This window comes from Giraffa tippelskirchi, chromosome 2 (genome assembly GCF_054371585.1).
Source record: "Giraffa tippelskirchi isolate mGirTip1 chromosome 2, T2T-mGirTip1v1.2.pri, whole genome shotgun sequence".
NCBI lineage: Eukaryota > Metazoa > Chordata > Mammalia > Artiodactyla > Giraffidae > Giraffa > Giraffa tippelskirchi.
In genome coordinates, this window is record NC_137276.1 from 113,255,141 (window position 1) to 113,270,823 (window position 15,683).

The window sequence follows — 15,683 nt, forward strand, 5'->3', positions numbered from 1 at the left end:
CAGTCGCCCCGTACCTGTTGGCTATCTGTATGTCTTCTTTGGAGAAATTCAAAATAGAACTACCATATGATCCAGCAATTTTACTTCTGGGTATTTATCCAAAAGAATTGAAATGAAGATCTTGAAATGACATTAACACTCCCATGATGATTGTAGCACTGTTCACAACAGCCAAGATGTTGAAACAACCTAATGTCCACTGACAGATGATTGGATAAAGACAATGTGGACTATACATTGTTGATGAAAAATGAATCAATGGTTAATCTAAGAAAGAAATGGAGATTTTTATTCAAACCAACATGAGGATTATAACCCAGGAGACAGTCTTTCAGAGAGCTCTGAGGACTGTTCCCCCTGTTAGAGGGGAACATAGTTGTACACATTTTTGAGACAAAGGATCACATGTCATGGTAATATATGGACGGTTGACATAGTCCAACCAGGTGAGCGCAGGTCATCGTGATTCCTTACAGGATTGATGTTATCTCCTGAAGACTGACCCTGGTGGTGTCAGGAGGAAATTGCTTTTTCTTGGCAAGCAAGCTTCTAAAGGATGTGGTTAATGAATAATGCAGATGCACCATGCATGCTAGAGAGGCTGAGGGCCCAGTTGAGAAGAGTGAGAATTTTATGTTTAAATTTTTTCTTGTCCTGCTTTCAAAATAATTTTTGTTTCATCAACAGAAGATGGAATGTTAGTGTTTGAAAAGAAGGATATTCTGCAATAGTGCAAATGTGGCTGAATTTTGAGGACCTTATGCTTAGTAGAAAAGGTCAGTTTTTATTCCAGTCCCAAAGAAGGGCAATGCCAAAGAATGTTCAAACTATCATACAACTGGGCTCATCTCACATGCTAGCAAGGTAATGCTCAAAATCCTTCAAGCTAGGCTTCAACAGTACATGAACTGAGAACTTCCAGATGTACAAGCTGGGTTTAGAAAAAGTAGAGGAACCAGAGATCGAATTGCCAACAACCACTAGATCATAGAAAAAGCAAGGGAATTCCAGAAAAACATCTACTTCTACTTCATTGACTATGCTAAAACCCTTTGAATGTGTGGGTCACAACAAACTATGGAAAATTCTTAAAGAGATGGGAATATCAGACCACCTTACCTGCCTCCGGAGAAATCTGTATGCAGGTCAAGAAACAACAGTTAGAACTGGACATGGAACAACAGACTTGTTCAAAATTGGGAAAGGAGTACGTCAAGGCTGTATATTGTCACCCTGCTTATTTATGCAGAGTACATCATGAGAAACGCTGGGCTGGATGAAGCACAAGCTGGAATCAAGATTGCCGGGAGAAGTATCAGTAACTTCAGATATGGAGATGATACCACCCTTATGGCAGAAAGTGAAGAAGAACTAAACAGCCTCTTGATGAAAGTGAAAGAGGAGAGTGAAAAAGTTGGCTTAAAACTCAATATTCAGAAAACTAAGATCATGGCATCTGGTCCCATCACTTCATGGCAAATAGAAGAGGAAAAGTGGAAGCAGTGACAGATTTTCTTTTCTTGGGCTCCAAAATCACTGAAGATGGTGACTGTAGCCATGAAATTAAAAGATGCTTGCTCCTCAGAAGAACAACTATGACCAACGTAGACAGTGTATTAAAAAGCAGAGACATTACTTCGCCAACAAGGGTCCATCTAGTCAAAGCTATGGCTTTTCCAGTAGTCATGTACAGATATGACAGTTGGACTATAAAGAAGGCTGGGCCCCAAAGAATTGATGCTTTTGAATTGTGGTGCTGGAGAAGACTCTTGAGAGTTCAAACCAGTCAATCCTAAAGGAAATCAACCCTGAATATTCATTGGAAGGACTGATGCTGAAGTTGAAGCTCCAATACGTTGGCCACCTGATGCAAACAGCCAACTCATTGGAAAAGACCCCGATGCTAGGAAAGATTGAGGAGCAGTAGGAGAAGGGGGTGACAGAGGATGAGATGGCTGAATGGCATCACCAACATAATGGACATGAGTTTGAACAAACTCTGGGAGATGGTGAAGAACAGGGAAGCCTGGCATGCTGCAGTCCATGGGGTCACAAAGAGTTGGACATGACTTAGTGACTGAACAATAACAAAAATGCTTAGTGACATGAGCCAGACACAGCAAGACAGACTCCACTTATAGGAGAGCAGTTCCCCACAGCCTGGGGCAGGGTGGAAGGGTTCAGACCCATCATGGCACGCAGCCCCTAGCACCCTCGTTCCTGACGCCCTGGGACCTGCACACGAGCTTTCTTCACAACACATGATGCTCAAGCTTGATACTGAGAAAAAACCCCACATTTTACTTTTTTTTTTCTGATTGAAGTTCAGAGGGTGGAAGGGGGGCTTCAATCCCTGAGTCTCCCAGGAGCTCAGCCACCAGTCAGTGGTCCTCCAGCACTTCCTTGTCCCCGGGCTTTCCCACACCTCAGAGGAAGGAGGGCAGGAGGCCAGTGGGGCTTCCTGACCCTGGGGATGGGGTCTATTAATACAGACTCAATTGGCTGGAACTGATGCTTTATTGCTTAGAACAACTAATTTGAGAACACATTCACTTGCACCCTTTTCAGGCATCTCTTGAACAGGGGGCCCTGGGATCCCCCCTGCACCCCAACTTCCCTTACATGGAATCCAAACCTCTCCAAGCACAGAGGCTGTTCATTTCTCTTCCTAAATTTGCATCCACTCACTAGCAGCAAGGAGCCCCCTTGCCTGCTGCTGGCCCTCCACGGGTCCTTCCAAGACCACGATCAAACTGTGGCCAGCACCCCTCTGGGGACTGGTGGACTAGTGGGTGTTGCTGGGTCACCCTCCCAGGGAACACACTCACTAGTAACAGCCTATTAGACTGGGTCCTCATGGAAGGGGCAGCAGGGAGACTCATGGGAGGTGGTCACCCCCTCAAGGATTTCCTGGGACTTGTGTGTATGTCACCTTTCATGGCAGATAGAACTTACAGTAGCAGGTAGAGTTAAGGTTGCTAGTCAGCCGACCTTGAGATGGTGAGACTGTCCTGGGTCATCTGGGTGGGGTGGTGTAATCACAGGAGTCTTTTCCAAGTGCATTCACAGAGGAGTATACAACTATGCAAGACTGTGAGAGGAACTGCTGCTGGCTTTGAAGATGGAAGTGATCAAAAATGACAGAATATAGACAAGCTCCAGGAAGAAGCTGGGGAAGGCATGAAAATGGAATCTTCCACCAGAGCCTCCAGAAAGGAAACTGACCCCACAGACACCTTGGTTTTAGCGCAGTGAGACCTGCACCAGACTTCTGCACCAGGATAGGAAAACAGAATGTCTGTATCATCTAAGCCACCTAGCTGGAGGGAATTTGTTACAGCAACAACAGGAAACTACTAGAGTGGGGACTTCAGGCCGAGAGTGCTTTTGAGGGCAGTTGGGACATTTGGGGTTTTCTCAATAAATATGGGGGGCTTCCCAGGTAGTGCCAGTGGTAAAGAGCCTCCTGTCAATGCAGGAGACCTAAGAGACCTGGGTTTGATACCTGGGTTGGGAAGATCCCCTGGACAACCCACTCCAGTATTCTTGCCTGGAGAATAACATGGACAGAGGAGCCTGTTGGGCTACAGCCCATAGGGTCACAAAGAGTCAACCATGACTGAAGTAACTTAGCATGCATGCATGCAATAAATATGGCTTTGACAGGTGTTCAGCACATTATTTCTGTGGCCTCTCGGAAGAGCAGAACAAGCAGGTTTGAATGGAAAAAGCTGGAATCGGGGGATGGGTCACTTGAGGGCATCTAGCTTTGTAGTCTCCAGATACACACAGGTCAGCATGGGCACTGCCTTCTGTGCTTCCAGTTCAGCAACGCAAGCTCCAACTTCTCCTTGTGGTTGGGAGGAGAGTGAGCAAAGTGACGTTTAAACAGAACTGTGCAGGTGGTAAAGCTACATGACATGGATATTGTCTCAGGTGAAGCCTTTGGACTTAGCCCATCTGAGTTTATCTGTCACCTAAACAAAGAAAGATGGTGGCACAGGACAAGTGACCTGTGATCTGGTATAGGAAGAGCCCTGACCTTAAAATGCAGCCTGCTGGAACAGAGGCTCATGCCAAGCTGGAGACACAGATGGCAGTTTGGAAGAGCCTGGAAGATGGATCTCTCTCCAGGTTTTGAACCACCTGGCTCAGGGCCCTCCTGTCTTTCCAACCCTACACCATTTCCCCTAGGCTGACCCTGCATTTAGGGAGGTGGAGGCAGGGCCTGGCGTTATGTTGACAAGCCATATGCCTGCAAGACGAAGTGGTTCTCATGGGGTAAGAGAAAACTTGGCCTTGGAGCCAGGACCTTTGAACTGAAGCCAAGCTCTGTTGTTTACTGCATTTGCAAATAAATTATGGATCCTCCTTGACCCCTCAGTTCATCATCTTTTATGGAAAGATGATGAACCACCTCACAGTGTGACTGTAAGGGTCTTGTCACGACACCCAACAACTAGCTGAGTGCCAGCCCCTGGTGCCAGCCCCTGCCAGACTCTTGATCTGCATTATCAAACAGGAGAGGGTCTAGGGAAATGCTCTGGAAAGTACTGTGTTCTTCTCCTGGGGCTGCTGTAGCAAATTACTAAAATATGGGTGGCTTAAAATGACAGAAATGTATTCACTCACAATTCTGGAGGCCACAGGACTGAAGTCAAGATGTTGGCAGAGCCACACTCCCTCCAGGGATTCTGAGGAGAGTCTGTTCTTTGCCTCTTCTAACTGCTGTTGGTGGCTGGCGGCCCTTGGCTGGTGGTCACAACACTCAGTTCTGCCTCTGCCTTCATTTTACCTTTTCTTCCATGTGTGTCAACACTCCCCTGCCTCTCTCATTTTTAAAAACAATTGTTGACAAAGTCTTATATATATATATATATATATGTATATATATATATATATATATATATACACACACATATATATATATATATTGGCTTTCCTTGTAGCTCAGTTGTTAAAGAATCTGCCTGCAGTGCAAGAGACCAGGTTCAATTCTTGGGTTGGGAAGATCCCCCGGAGAAGGAAATGGCAACCCACTCCAGTATTCTTGCCTGGAGAATCCCATGGACAAAGGAGCCTGGCAGGCTACAGTCCATGGGGTCGCAAGAGTCGGACACGACTTAGTGACTAAACTACTACTATTTAATTAATTTATTTTTGACTGCACTGGGTCTCCATTGCTGTGTGCAGGCTTGCAGCAAGCAGGGGCCATGCTCTAGTTGCAGTGAGTGGGGTCCAGAGCACATGTGCAGCAGTTGTGGTGCACAGGCTTTGTTGTTCTGCAAGCATGTGGGATCTACCCAGACGAGGGATCGAACCCATGTACCCTGCATTGGCAGGTGGATTCTTTACTACTAGGTCACAAGGGAATCTCCTGCTTCTCTTTTATAAGGACATTTGTTATTGGATTTAGGGCCCTCTTGGACAATCTAGGGTCATCTCTCCGTATCATGATCCTTAAGTTAATCACAACTGCAGAGACCTCTTTTCTTTATGAGGTAACATTTACAGGCTCCAGAAATTGGGAATTGAGACCTAATATCTTTGGGTGGCCAGCCTACGACAGTCCATCCTCTGGTCCCTAAAGATTCATGTCCATCCCAACTGCGAAACATATTCACCTTGTTCCAACATCCCCCAAAGTCTCAACCCATTCAGTATCAATTCAAGTTGAAAATCTCATTTAAATCATATCAGCTCAAAAGTCTTCAATTAAAACATCTAAATCAGATATTGGTAAGACTATGGATATGAACCATCCTGGGGGAAAATACCTCTCCTCCTCTGGACCTGTGAAACTAGAAAATAAATTACTGATTCCCAAAATACAAATGGTGGGACAGGCACAGAACAATAGTTATAGAAATTCTCATTCCAAAAGGTGGGAAAGGGGGCCATCAATCCAAAGTCCTTTGGAAACTCAGCAGAGAAGCTTCCATTAGGGTCAAGATCTGAGAGTAGTCCTCGGGGCTTGAGGTTCCATCCTCTGCTCCATGGCTCAGACACCAGGGATTAGGATCTATTATCTTTGAAAGAAAGTGAAAGTGTTAGTTGCTCATTCATGCCCGACTCTTTGAGATCCCATAGACTGTATCCCGCCAGGCTGCTCTGTCTGTGGGATTCTCCAGGCAAGAATACTGGAGTGGGTTGCTATTCCCTTCTCCAAGGGATCTTCCTGACTCAGAGATTGAACCAAGGTCTCCTGCATTGTAGGAAGATTCTTTACTGTCTGAGCCACCAGGGAAGTCTAAAAGCCTACAGCACCCAGTATTCCCAGGCAGTCTCCCATCCAAGTACTAACCAGGCTTGACCCTGCTTAGCTTCTGAGATCAGCTAAGTTTGGGCATGTTCAGGGTGGTTTGGCTGTAGTGGTTATTATAGACTCTGCTGCTAGTACCATGCTGGTGTCAGTTGATATTATTGTATCAAAGTGTATTTTTCATAAGAGTGTGTTAGAATATATTTTAGCACAATTTATATCTTAGTAGTAGACAATCCTGACTGATGATCATCATGCAGGCTGCCTGGGCCTCACTGAACTAAATTTTTTCCTTTTTCCTCTCTGGCCTGGGAGTCAGCTTGGGGACAGCCACCCATGCTGGGTTGTTTTTTTTTTTTTCCCATCCTGTGCAAAGGCCTCAGCAAATGCAACCACCCCAGCCCTCTGCAGGTCCCCTTGGATTCTGAGGAGCAGGGTGGGGAGGAGGTACTCTCTTCTCCTCAAGTGGCCACCTGTTGGTTCATAGCAACCTGTAAGGCAAATTGGTTTGCAGAGGGAAGTGACCGCTAGGTGCCCAGCCCTGCCACCAAGTCTGAGCTCTTCCATCACCTTGGCCCCCAGAGAGGGGGCTATCCCAGGAGGAATCCCACAGATTCCTCTTGGGGGGTCCTGTCCACAATGTCCCCCTCACTTCCCACGGTTCCTTGGAAGGAGCCAACCAAGTCCCTGCAGAGCAGGAAAGAGGCAGGTTGGGATGTGGCCTCATGGTGTGAACGTTCCTGGGAACAGTGGGCCCTCTTCCCAATCACAGATCCATCTCCTTCTGTTCAGCTACTGGGACACCTGATGTCCAGAGTCCACAGGTGTGACTGGAGCTCTGCCCCACGTTAGTGTTCCCAGTCCCCTCTGCTCAGCTTCCCTCCTCTCTAGATTTCTCTCCAGGTGTCTTTGTGCTGCCCAGTGTCCCCTTAGCCTCTTCTGGGTGACTCCTCAGAACTCATCTGTCTATGTCCTCAGAGCCCAGGGCCTAATCTGGATTCAAGCATGGTGTCTGGCTTATCCCATGTGCAATGAGAATCTGTGTGTTTTCCTAGTGGGAAAATGCCTTAATAACAAATGTCTTAGGAAGAAGCATTCAGTAGCCTCCTGGATGTAAGGGCTCTTCATTTCCACAGTGACGGGTGACTCAAAGAAGAGCCCTGGGCCAGGCATTGGGGTATAGGCAGCGTCTCTAAGGACCCCCACAGCCCATCTTGTTATTGAATAGAGGTCTGGCTCTTCTGCAGGAGTCTGCCCACTCTGGCTGCCTATGAGGCTGTCATTGGTTATCAAGGGAGCTTGGTGAGTAAGTAGTTGATGCTCAAGTTAAAAAGCACTGTGGTCTTCCCTTCTGTAAGATTCTTATATCCATCGAGAGATGGATTTTCATGCTAACACTGCAGGTGGTGTGACAGACTGATGGGCAGTGATAGTCTGAGGTGAAGGGATCTTTTGCAATCTCTCAGTCCCGTCACCAGGCAACCTCTCACCCAAGAGCTGACTTTGGACCCTGATCACTGGAATGCAGACATAGACCTTGCCACCTGGTCCTTCATCAATGGTGTGATCACAGGCATATTGGAGACCCTCCCTGCCACCACAGGCTTCTAAATGTAGAGAAGGCCCTCACCATCTAGATCCTCTGTCTCTTGGGCTAACTTAGTTAAAATAAAAGGAAGCAGTGATGAAAGACCATGTTAGGGAGGAAAAGTCTGAGTTTTTATTGAGAGAGATGCAGCTACTAAAATTCAGTTCAGGTATGTGAGACTCAAGCTGCAGGTCTGAGCAGCTCTTTCCCCAAAACTATCATTATGAAAAGAGACTTAACAGACAAGAGCGTTTCTCACTCTGGCAGCTCTGCCCCTTGCCCTCCCTGGATGGAAGCCATCACCCTCTCAGGAGCCCTGCTGTCCCAGGAAGAAGGGGACATGGTGGGTGTTTCCTAGAGGGAGGGGTCAGGTTGGCCAACAAGCCCAGGGCCTCAGGAACCCTCCTCCTTCCCTTCCCCACATACTCCTTGCAGCCCAGAGCACGGGGGTAAAGGAGGCCTTTATACAGGGACAGAGGGACATGTGGGGAGCTCTAGCTGCAGGGCTTGTCAGAGCAGCCAGCATTCCAGTTGGATCCTCACTGCTTCCCCTAAAGAACTGGCCCAAAGCCCATACAGTTACTTAAGGTGCTGATACCAAAAACCAATTCAGCAATCAGCAGAGACCAAAGGAAGAATCTGCACTCAAGTGCTTTCTTTAAACACATCTCTCAGTTCTAGTCCATCCTCTTTCCAGGAAGGTGGTGGAAGTGGGCCCATGTTAGTTTATTTATCACCGAACTCCCTGATCCAGGAGAGAAAGAGCAGGGCTGGTTAGAGGGTTAAAGGCACATACAGATCTCCCAAGTCCAGGAACCGTATTAGCCTCAAACCAAAGCCTAGGAGCCACATGGGACTGGATTCTTCAGCCCCTGCTTGGATCAAGCTGTTTTTTGCCCCCAAGAAGCTAGCTGTCCATGTTTGAATACTTTTTGCAAGTCTTATTCAATTTATCACCTACTTTGATCTTTAGCATAAGTTCTGTCACTCAAAGCCTCTGACCCTAAGAATTCTAAATTGAAATCACAAAATGCAGACCTATGAATATGAAGTCCCTCTGAGTCCCAGATGAGGAAAGTGGTTTCCTATGAAGCAGACTGGAGTAAAGGCACAGCAGGAGAATCACACTGTCCTATCCTCTCCCCATTTTCCTGATGAGAAAACAGAGCCGAGATTAAAACACCAAGATCATATAATCAGTGCTCAAGCTGGAGCCCATGAAGCTGGCCATACAGCAGTCTGGCTCCAGAATCCACAATCTAAACACCACCTTCAACCATTCCACAAGGCCACCAGAGGATGCAGCAGCCAGCATTTACATGAAGAAGTGTGGGACGTCCCACCATCTGACAAGGGCTGCAAGCTAGTCATGGTCTGAACCAAGGGTGTGGTCCTGGGAACCACTGGGGAGTTTGTTGGAAATGCAGATTCTCACTGAATTAGCAGTTTGGGACATGGGGGGCCCAGGAGATTCCAATGCCCTGAGGTTTGAAAAGCTGGTCCAGTTCACAAGCCAGCCAGTGATCCTTCCTTAGGAAACTCTGCAGACACAGCAATGCTTGCCCCAACTGGTCTTGGATTGGTGTGACATCCATTTTTTGTTTGTTTGTTTGTTTTTCAGCTCCCAAAGGAACTGAAATATGCAGCAAGATTTGAGAATTATACATGTCATACAAAGGGCAGGATTTTGAAGTCTGAGAACTGGGCTCAAATGATTGCTCTGCTGATCACTGAGTGACCGCTACATGACTCAGCTCTTAAACATTCAGTGTTCCACTTTGCTCATCTGCTCTGGGGTGGGTAGAAGTGAGGACTGAAGATCTCTCATAAGGCAGTGAGCACGGTTGCTGGCCACCCACAGGCCCCATCTTTCAATCAGCAGCCTCCCCATGTTCCCCAACTGGTGCTTGAGCACACTGAGAGTATTGGAAGGTGAGCTGGGATGCTGGGGGTTCATCATGGGTTATGACTTTAAAGAAGTTGTCCAGTGCTGAGGGTTGACCCTGCAGATGTGTGTACTCTAGGACATCTGGTTTGGAACTGGCAGGAGGCCAGTCTGAGCTGTGTATATGGGTTTGGGAATTCATGAGGGCAAAAGCCTGTATTAGTCTTCCAGAGCTGCTATAACAAAGAAGAGTGGTGGGGAAGGCATAGGATAGACATTCCCTTTCCAAAAGGGAGAAATTGGAAAGAAGAAAGGGCTAACAGTCCAAAGGAAGCCTGAAACCTTCCATTAGAAGGACAAATTCCATTAGATTATAAGGGTTGAGAACAATCCTCTTTGATACTACAAAGAAAGAAAATTACAGGCCAACATCTTTGATAAATATAGATGCAAAAATCCTCAACAAAATATTAACAAGTTCAACAATATATAAAAGAGATCATACACCATGGTCAAGTGGAATTTATCCTAGAGATGCAAGGATGATTCAATATCCTCAAATTAATCATTGTGATTCATATACCACATTAACAAAAGCAAGGATAAAAATCACATGATTATCTCAATAGACACAGAAAAAACATTTGACAAAATTCAACATCATTCAAGATAAAAACTCTCATCGCAGTTGGTATAGAGGGAACATCTATAAGTTGTGTCTGACTCTTTTGCAACCTCATGGACTCCTCTGTCCATGGGATTTCCCAGGCAAGAATACTGCAGAGTGGGTTCCCATTCCCTTCTCTGGGGGATCTTCCCGACCCAGGGATTGAAACTGGGTGAAGATTCTTTAGCACCGAGCCACCAGGAAAGCCCCATATCTCAACATCATAAAAGTCACCTATGACAAACCCACAGTTAACATTATACTCATCAGTGAAAAGCTGAAAGCCTTTCCTCTAAAATTAGAAATAAGATAGGATGCCCACTCTTGCCACTTCTATGATGCATAGCATCAAAAATCCTAGCCACAGCAATGAGAAAAGAAAGAAAAAAAAAAAGGTATCCAAATTGGAAAGGAAGAAGTAAATCTGTCACTATTTGCAGATGATATGATACTATATATAGAAAACACTAAAGGCTTCACCAAAAAAAATTTTGAGCTAATAAATCAATTCAGTAAAGTTGCAGGATACAAGGAGTAACATATAGAAATCTGTTGCTTTCCTATACATTAATAATGAACTATCAGAAAAGGAATTCAAGAAAGCAATCACATTTACAATTGCAGCAAAAAGAATAGAATACAAAGAGATAAATTTAACCAAGGAAGTGAAAGACCTATACTCTGTAAAGTATAAAATATTGATGAATGAAATTGAATGATACAAAGAAATGGCAAAAGTATCCCATATTCTTGGATTGGAAGAATTAATATTGTTGAAATGTCCATTCTACCCAAAGCAATCCACAGATGTAATGCAATCCATATCAAAGTACCCATTACATTTTTCACATAAACACAATGAATAATTCTAAAATTTATACAGAAACTTTAAAACCCTGAATAACCAAAGCAAACTTGAGAAAAAAAAAAAAAAAACAACAAAGCTGGACTTATCACATTCCCTGACTTCAGACTATACTACAAAGCTACAGCAATCAAAACAGTATGCTACCGGCACAAACACAGACACATAGATCAATGGAATAGAGAGCCCAGAAATAAACCCATGCACTTACGGTCAGTTAATCTATGACAAAGAAGGCAAGAATATACAATGAAGAAAATAATAGTCTCTTCAATACATGGTGTTGGGAAAACTGGACAGCTACATCTAAAAGAATGAAATTAGAATAATTTTCTCATACCATATAAAAAAATAAACTGAACATGTGCTAAAGACCTAAATGTAAGACTGGAAACTATAAAACTCCTAGAAGAAAACATATGCAGAACACTCTTTGACAGAAATTGTGACAATATTTTTAAGGATCTGTCTCCTTAGGCAAAGGAAACAAAAGCAAAAATAAACAAATGTGACCTAATTAAACTTAAAAATTTTTCCCCAGCAAAGGAAACCATTGACAAAATGAAAAGACAACCTACCAAATGGGAGAGAATATTTGCAAATGATATCACCGATAAGAAGTTAATATATAAACAGCTCATACAACTCAGTATCAAAAACAAAACAAAACTAACTTGATTAAACAAATGAGAAAAGGGAACTTTAGTACACTGTTGGTGGGACTGTAAACTGATGCAACCACTATGGGAAAGCAGAATGGAGTTTCCTCAAAAAACAAAAATAGAACTACCATATAATCTAGCAATCTAGCTCCTGGGTATATGTCTGGAAAAAACAAAAACACTAACTCAAAAAGATACAAGTACCCAGTGTTCATAGCAGAATTATTTATAATTACCAAGATATGAACTTGGAGAAGGAAGTGGCAACCAACTAGAGTATTCTTGCCTAGAAAATCCCATGGGCAGAAGAGCCTGGTGGACTACAGTCCATGCGGTCACAAAAAATTGGACACGACTTAGCAATGAGCACACACACACACCAAGATATGGAACCAACCTAAGTGTCCATCAACAGAAGAATGGACAAAGAAAATGTGGTTCTATATAGAATACTACTCAGCTATAAAAAAGAATGAAATTTTACTCCTGCTTCATTGACTATGCTAAAGCCTTTGGGTGGATTACAAAGACCTGTGGAAAATTCTTAAAGAGATAGGAGTACCAGACTACCATATCTGTCTCTGAGAAATTCATACGCAGGTCAAGAAGCAACAGTTAGAACCGGACATGAATTAACAAACTGATTCAAAATTGAGAGAGGAGTTCATCAAAGTAGCGTATTTAACTTATATGCAGAGTACATCATGTGAAATGCTGGACTGGGTGAATCACAAGCTGGAATCAAGATTGCCAGGAGAAATATCAACAACCTCGGATATGCAGATGATACTACTTTAATGGCAGAAAGTGAAGAGGAACTAAACAGCTTCTTGATGAGGGTGAAAGAGGAGAGTGAAAAAGCTGGCTTAAAACTCAACATTCAAAAAACTAAGATGATGGCACGCAGCCCCATCATGGCAAATAGATGGGGAAAAAATGGAAACAGTGAAAGATTTTATTTTCTTAGGCTCCAAAATCACTGTGGATGGCAACTGCAGCCATGAAATTAAAAGACACTTGCTCCTTGGAAGGGAAGTGAAAAGTGAAAGTATTAGTAGCTTCAGTCATGTCCGATTCTTTGCGACCCCATGGACTATAGCCTGCCAGGCTCCTCTGTCCATGGGATTTTTCAGGCAAGAGTACTGGAGTGGGTTGTCATTTCCCCAACCCAGGGATTGACACTGGGTCTGGAAGCCCCGCCGGCCTCCTCCCCTCCTTCCTCTGAGGTGGGGGAAAGCCTGGGGAGAGGGAGGTGCTGGGGGACCACTGACTGGTGGCTGAGCTCCTGGGAGACTCAGGGATTGAAGCCCCCTTCCACCCTCTGAACTTCAATCAGAAAAAGAAGTCAACAGCGGGGTTTTTTCTCGGCATCAAGCTTTAGCATCACATGTCGAGAACCTGCTGACTGAAAACTCAGCACCTGTAACAAGCCTTTCCCCAGGCCCTGTTCCAGGTCCCTCCCTGGATGCTCACAAGTGCCACTGCCCGCGTGAGGACGCCCCGGCCAGGGATGTTGTCACATCTCACCTCTCATCATGACCATGACCTCGGGAGGCGAGCAGACTGCCCCCTCTCAGACCCGACTTTCCTAAGGTAAGCCAGGGCTGGGAGGCAGGAGCCTGCAGTGAGGGCCTATCTGAACTTGCTATGCGCCCCAGGCCTCCCTCCAGTTTCCTGGGAGTGGTTCCAGCCCGCCTGCCTCTCCCTACCTCACTCTGCCCGGGGCTCCTTGCCCTCTCGCTGGACCAGAAGGAGGACAGTCTCACTGTGGCTAAACTGGGCAAGAGGCTTGTCCCACCCGGCCCTCAGAATCAAGGCTGGAGCCAAGGTCAGGGTCAAGGTCACTGGGGGTCCTGCAGGGCTCCTGACAGCCCTGAGGTTCTCCTCTGCTTCCTGCTGCCCCGTCTCCAATTGTCCTACAGTGAGAAGACATGGCTGCTGAGGCACAGAGCTGGTCCCAGAGCACAACTGTGGTTCACAGGTGGCATCTACTCTGAGATGCTTAGCATTTAGGAGGCCCAGAAACTTTGAAGGGAAAAAAACGACAGCTATATTTACCCCTCGGAGAAGGCAATGGCACCCCACTCCAGTACTTTTGCCTGGAGAATCCCATGGACGGAGGAGCCTGGTGGGCTGCAGTCCATGGGGTCGCTAAGAGTCAGACACGACTGAGCGACTTCACTTTCGCTTTTCCCTTTCATGCATTGGAGAAGGAAATGGCAACCCACTCTAGTGTTCTTGCCTGGAGAATCCCAGGGACGGCAGAGCCTGGTGGGCTGCCGTCTATGGGGTCGCACAGAGTCGGACACGACTGAAGCGACTTAGCAGTAGCAGCAGCATATTTACCCCTAACTGAATTAGGGGTAAGCCAATTAAACTGGGAACTTCGTCACACATACACACACAAATCAGATATCTTCACATCACATTAATTGTAGATTTTTCACACTACTGTTTATGCTCACCACTACTTTGAATTTACAGCAATTATCAGACATGAGGCTGCACTATTTAACACATTAAGAAATACGTACTATAAAAATATTTTGATAACCGTCTTAGTATCATTAGTTGTCTTGGTGATCTCAAGACATGAGTCTCACTCACTTGAAAACAAAGGGGCCCCACACTGCCAGCAGACACCAGAGGACCAGGGTGAAGCCTCCTCTCATGAAGGATGCAGGAACCTGTGACTGTGTGGCCACCTTGTCCATCCAGCTGCTTCCAGAATTCTTTTAGGAATGATGAGTGTAGTGGGCGCTGTGCTTGCCTGAGTGACTGTCCTTCCCTGTCCTCCTGGCCAGCAGATCTGCCCAGGAGTGAGGATGGTGGTGCTGGGAGGTGACCGCTGCCCACTGCCCAGGCACCTGAGCACCCAGTTCTGGGTGATGGGGCCTGAGAGGTCTGTGCAGGGAGTGGGGGCGGCCACTGGGAAAGGTGTGTCTGCCCTAGGAGGAGGAGGAAAGAAGGAGAAAGATGCACGGGGCAGCAGGAAACACTTCCTTTTCACTGAGTGTCTTTCTGCATCTAGGTGGGAGCAGGCAGTGGGTGGTCAGGCAGAAAACAATTAGTTCACAATCAAGTCAAGTCCCAGGATCAACTTGGAACTCTGTCACCCTGGGCCTTCCTGTTTTAACAGATAATAAATGTTTCTTAATTTACATTGCATTTAGTTGGGATTTCTGACATTCTTAATGGAAAGTGCTTCAATAGAGAATTCTGTACAATTCAAGAGCACCATGGACAGTTAATTTCTGGAAGTTCTTCAGCAACCCTGCACCACTCTGAGTTCCCATGTCTTGGCCCTCGATGGAGGACCCTCCCCCTAACCACTCCAAAGATTCTTTCCATTACATTCAGGAGGCCAGGGCCTTTCTAAGACTCAATCTATTTCCATAACTGTGTTCAGTCTGGTTCAAAATATGACTGCCCTATGGATATAACCTGGGGCGGGGACCAATGATGGTCTTTTCCGCAGCCTCTGCCCAGCATCAAGGGCTGGGCCCACAGGTGCTCAGGCAGGAGATGCCGGGTGAATATTTCTCACTACATCTTTGGGACCCCACAGATGCAATGACATTTGTAAATAGGATGTTTATCATATCCAGGTACACATAATACATAAATCAAATACATATATACTGCATCATCAGTAAGTTGCTCAGGATTATATAAGAACATCTACAAAGAGAATTTTCTCCTTTTAGGAGAGTCCATGGACAGAAGAGAGCATGTGAACATTTTATTTTTCTGG

The 15,683-nt window shown here is 45.5% G+C and overlaps 1 protein-coding gene across 1 annotated transcript in view; it reads left to right on the top strand.

Annotated features, from left to right (window-relative positions):
- PGBD5 (piggyBac transposable element derived 5) overlaps window positions 1-11,345 on the top strand; it is a 124,434-nt gene extending 113,089 nt beyond the window's left edge. The window contains exon 8 of the mRNA XM_081574384.1: window positions 9,472-11,345. The gene's annotated coding sequence lies outside the window, so the exon portion shown is untranslated. The remainder of the gene's footprint in view (window positions 1-9,471) is intronic.
- The last annotated feature ends 4,338 nt before the right edge of the window (window positions 11,346-15,683 follow it).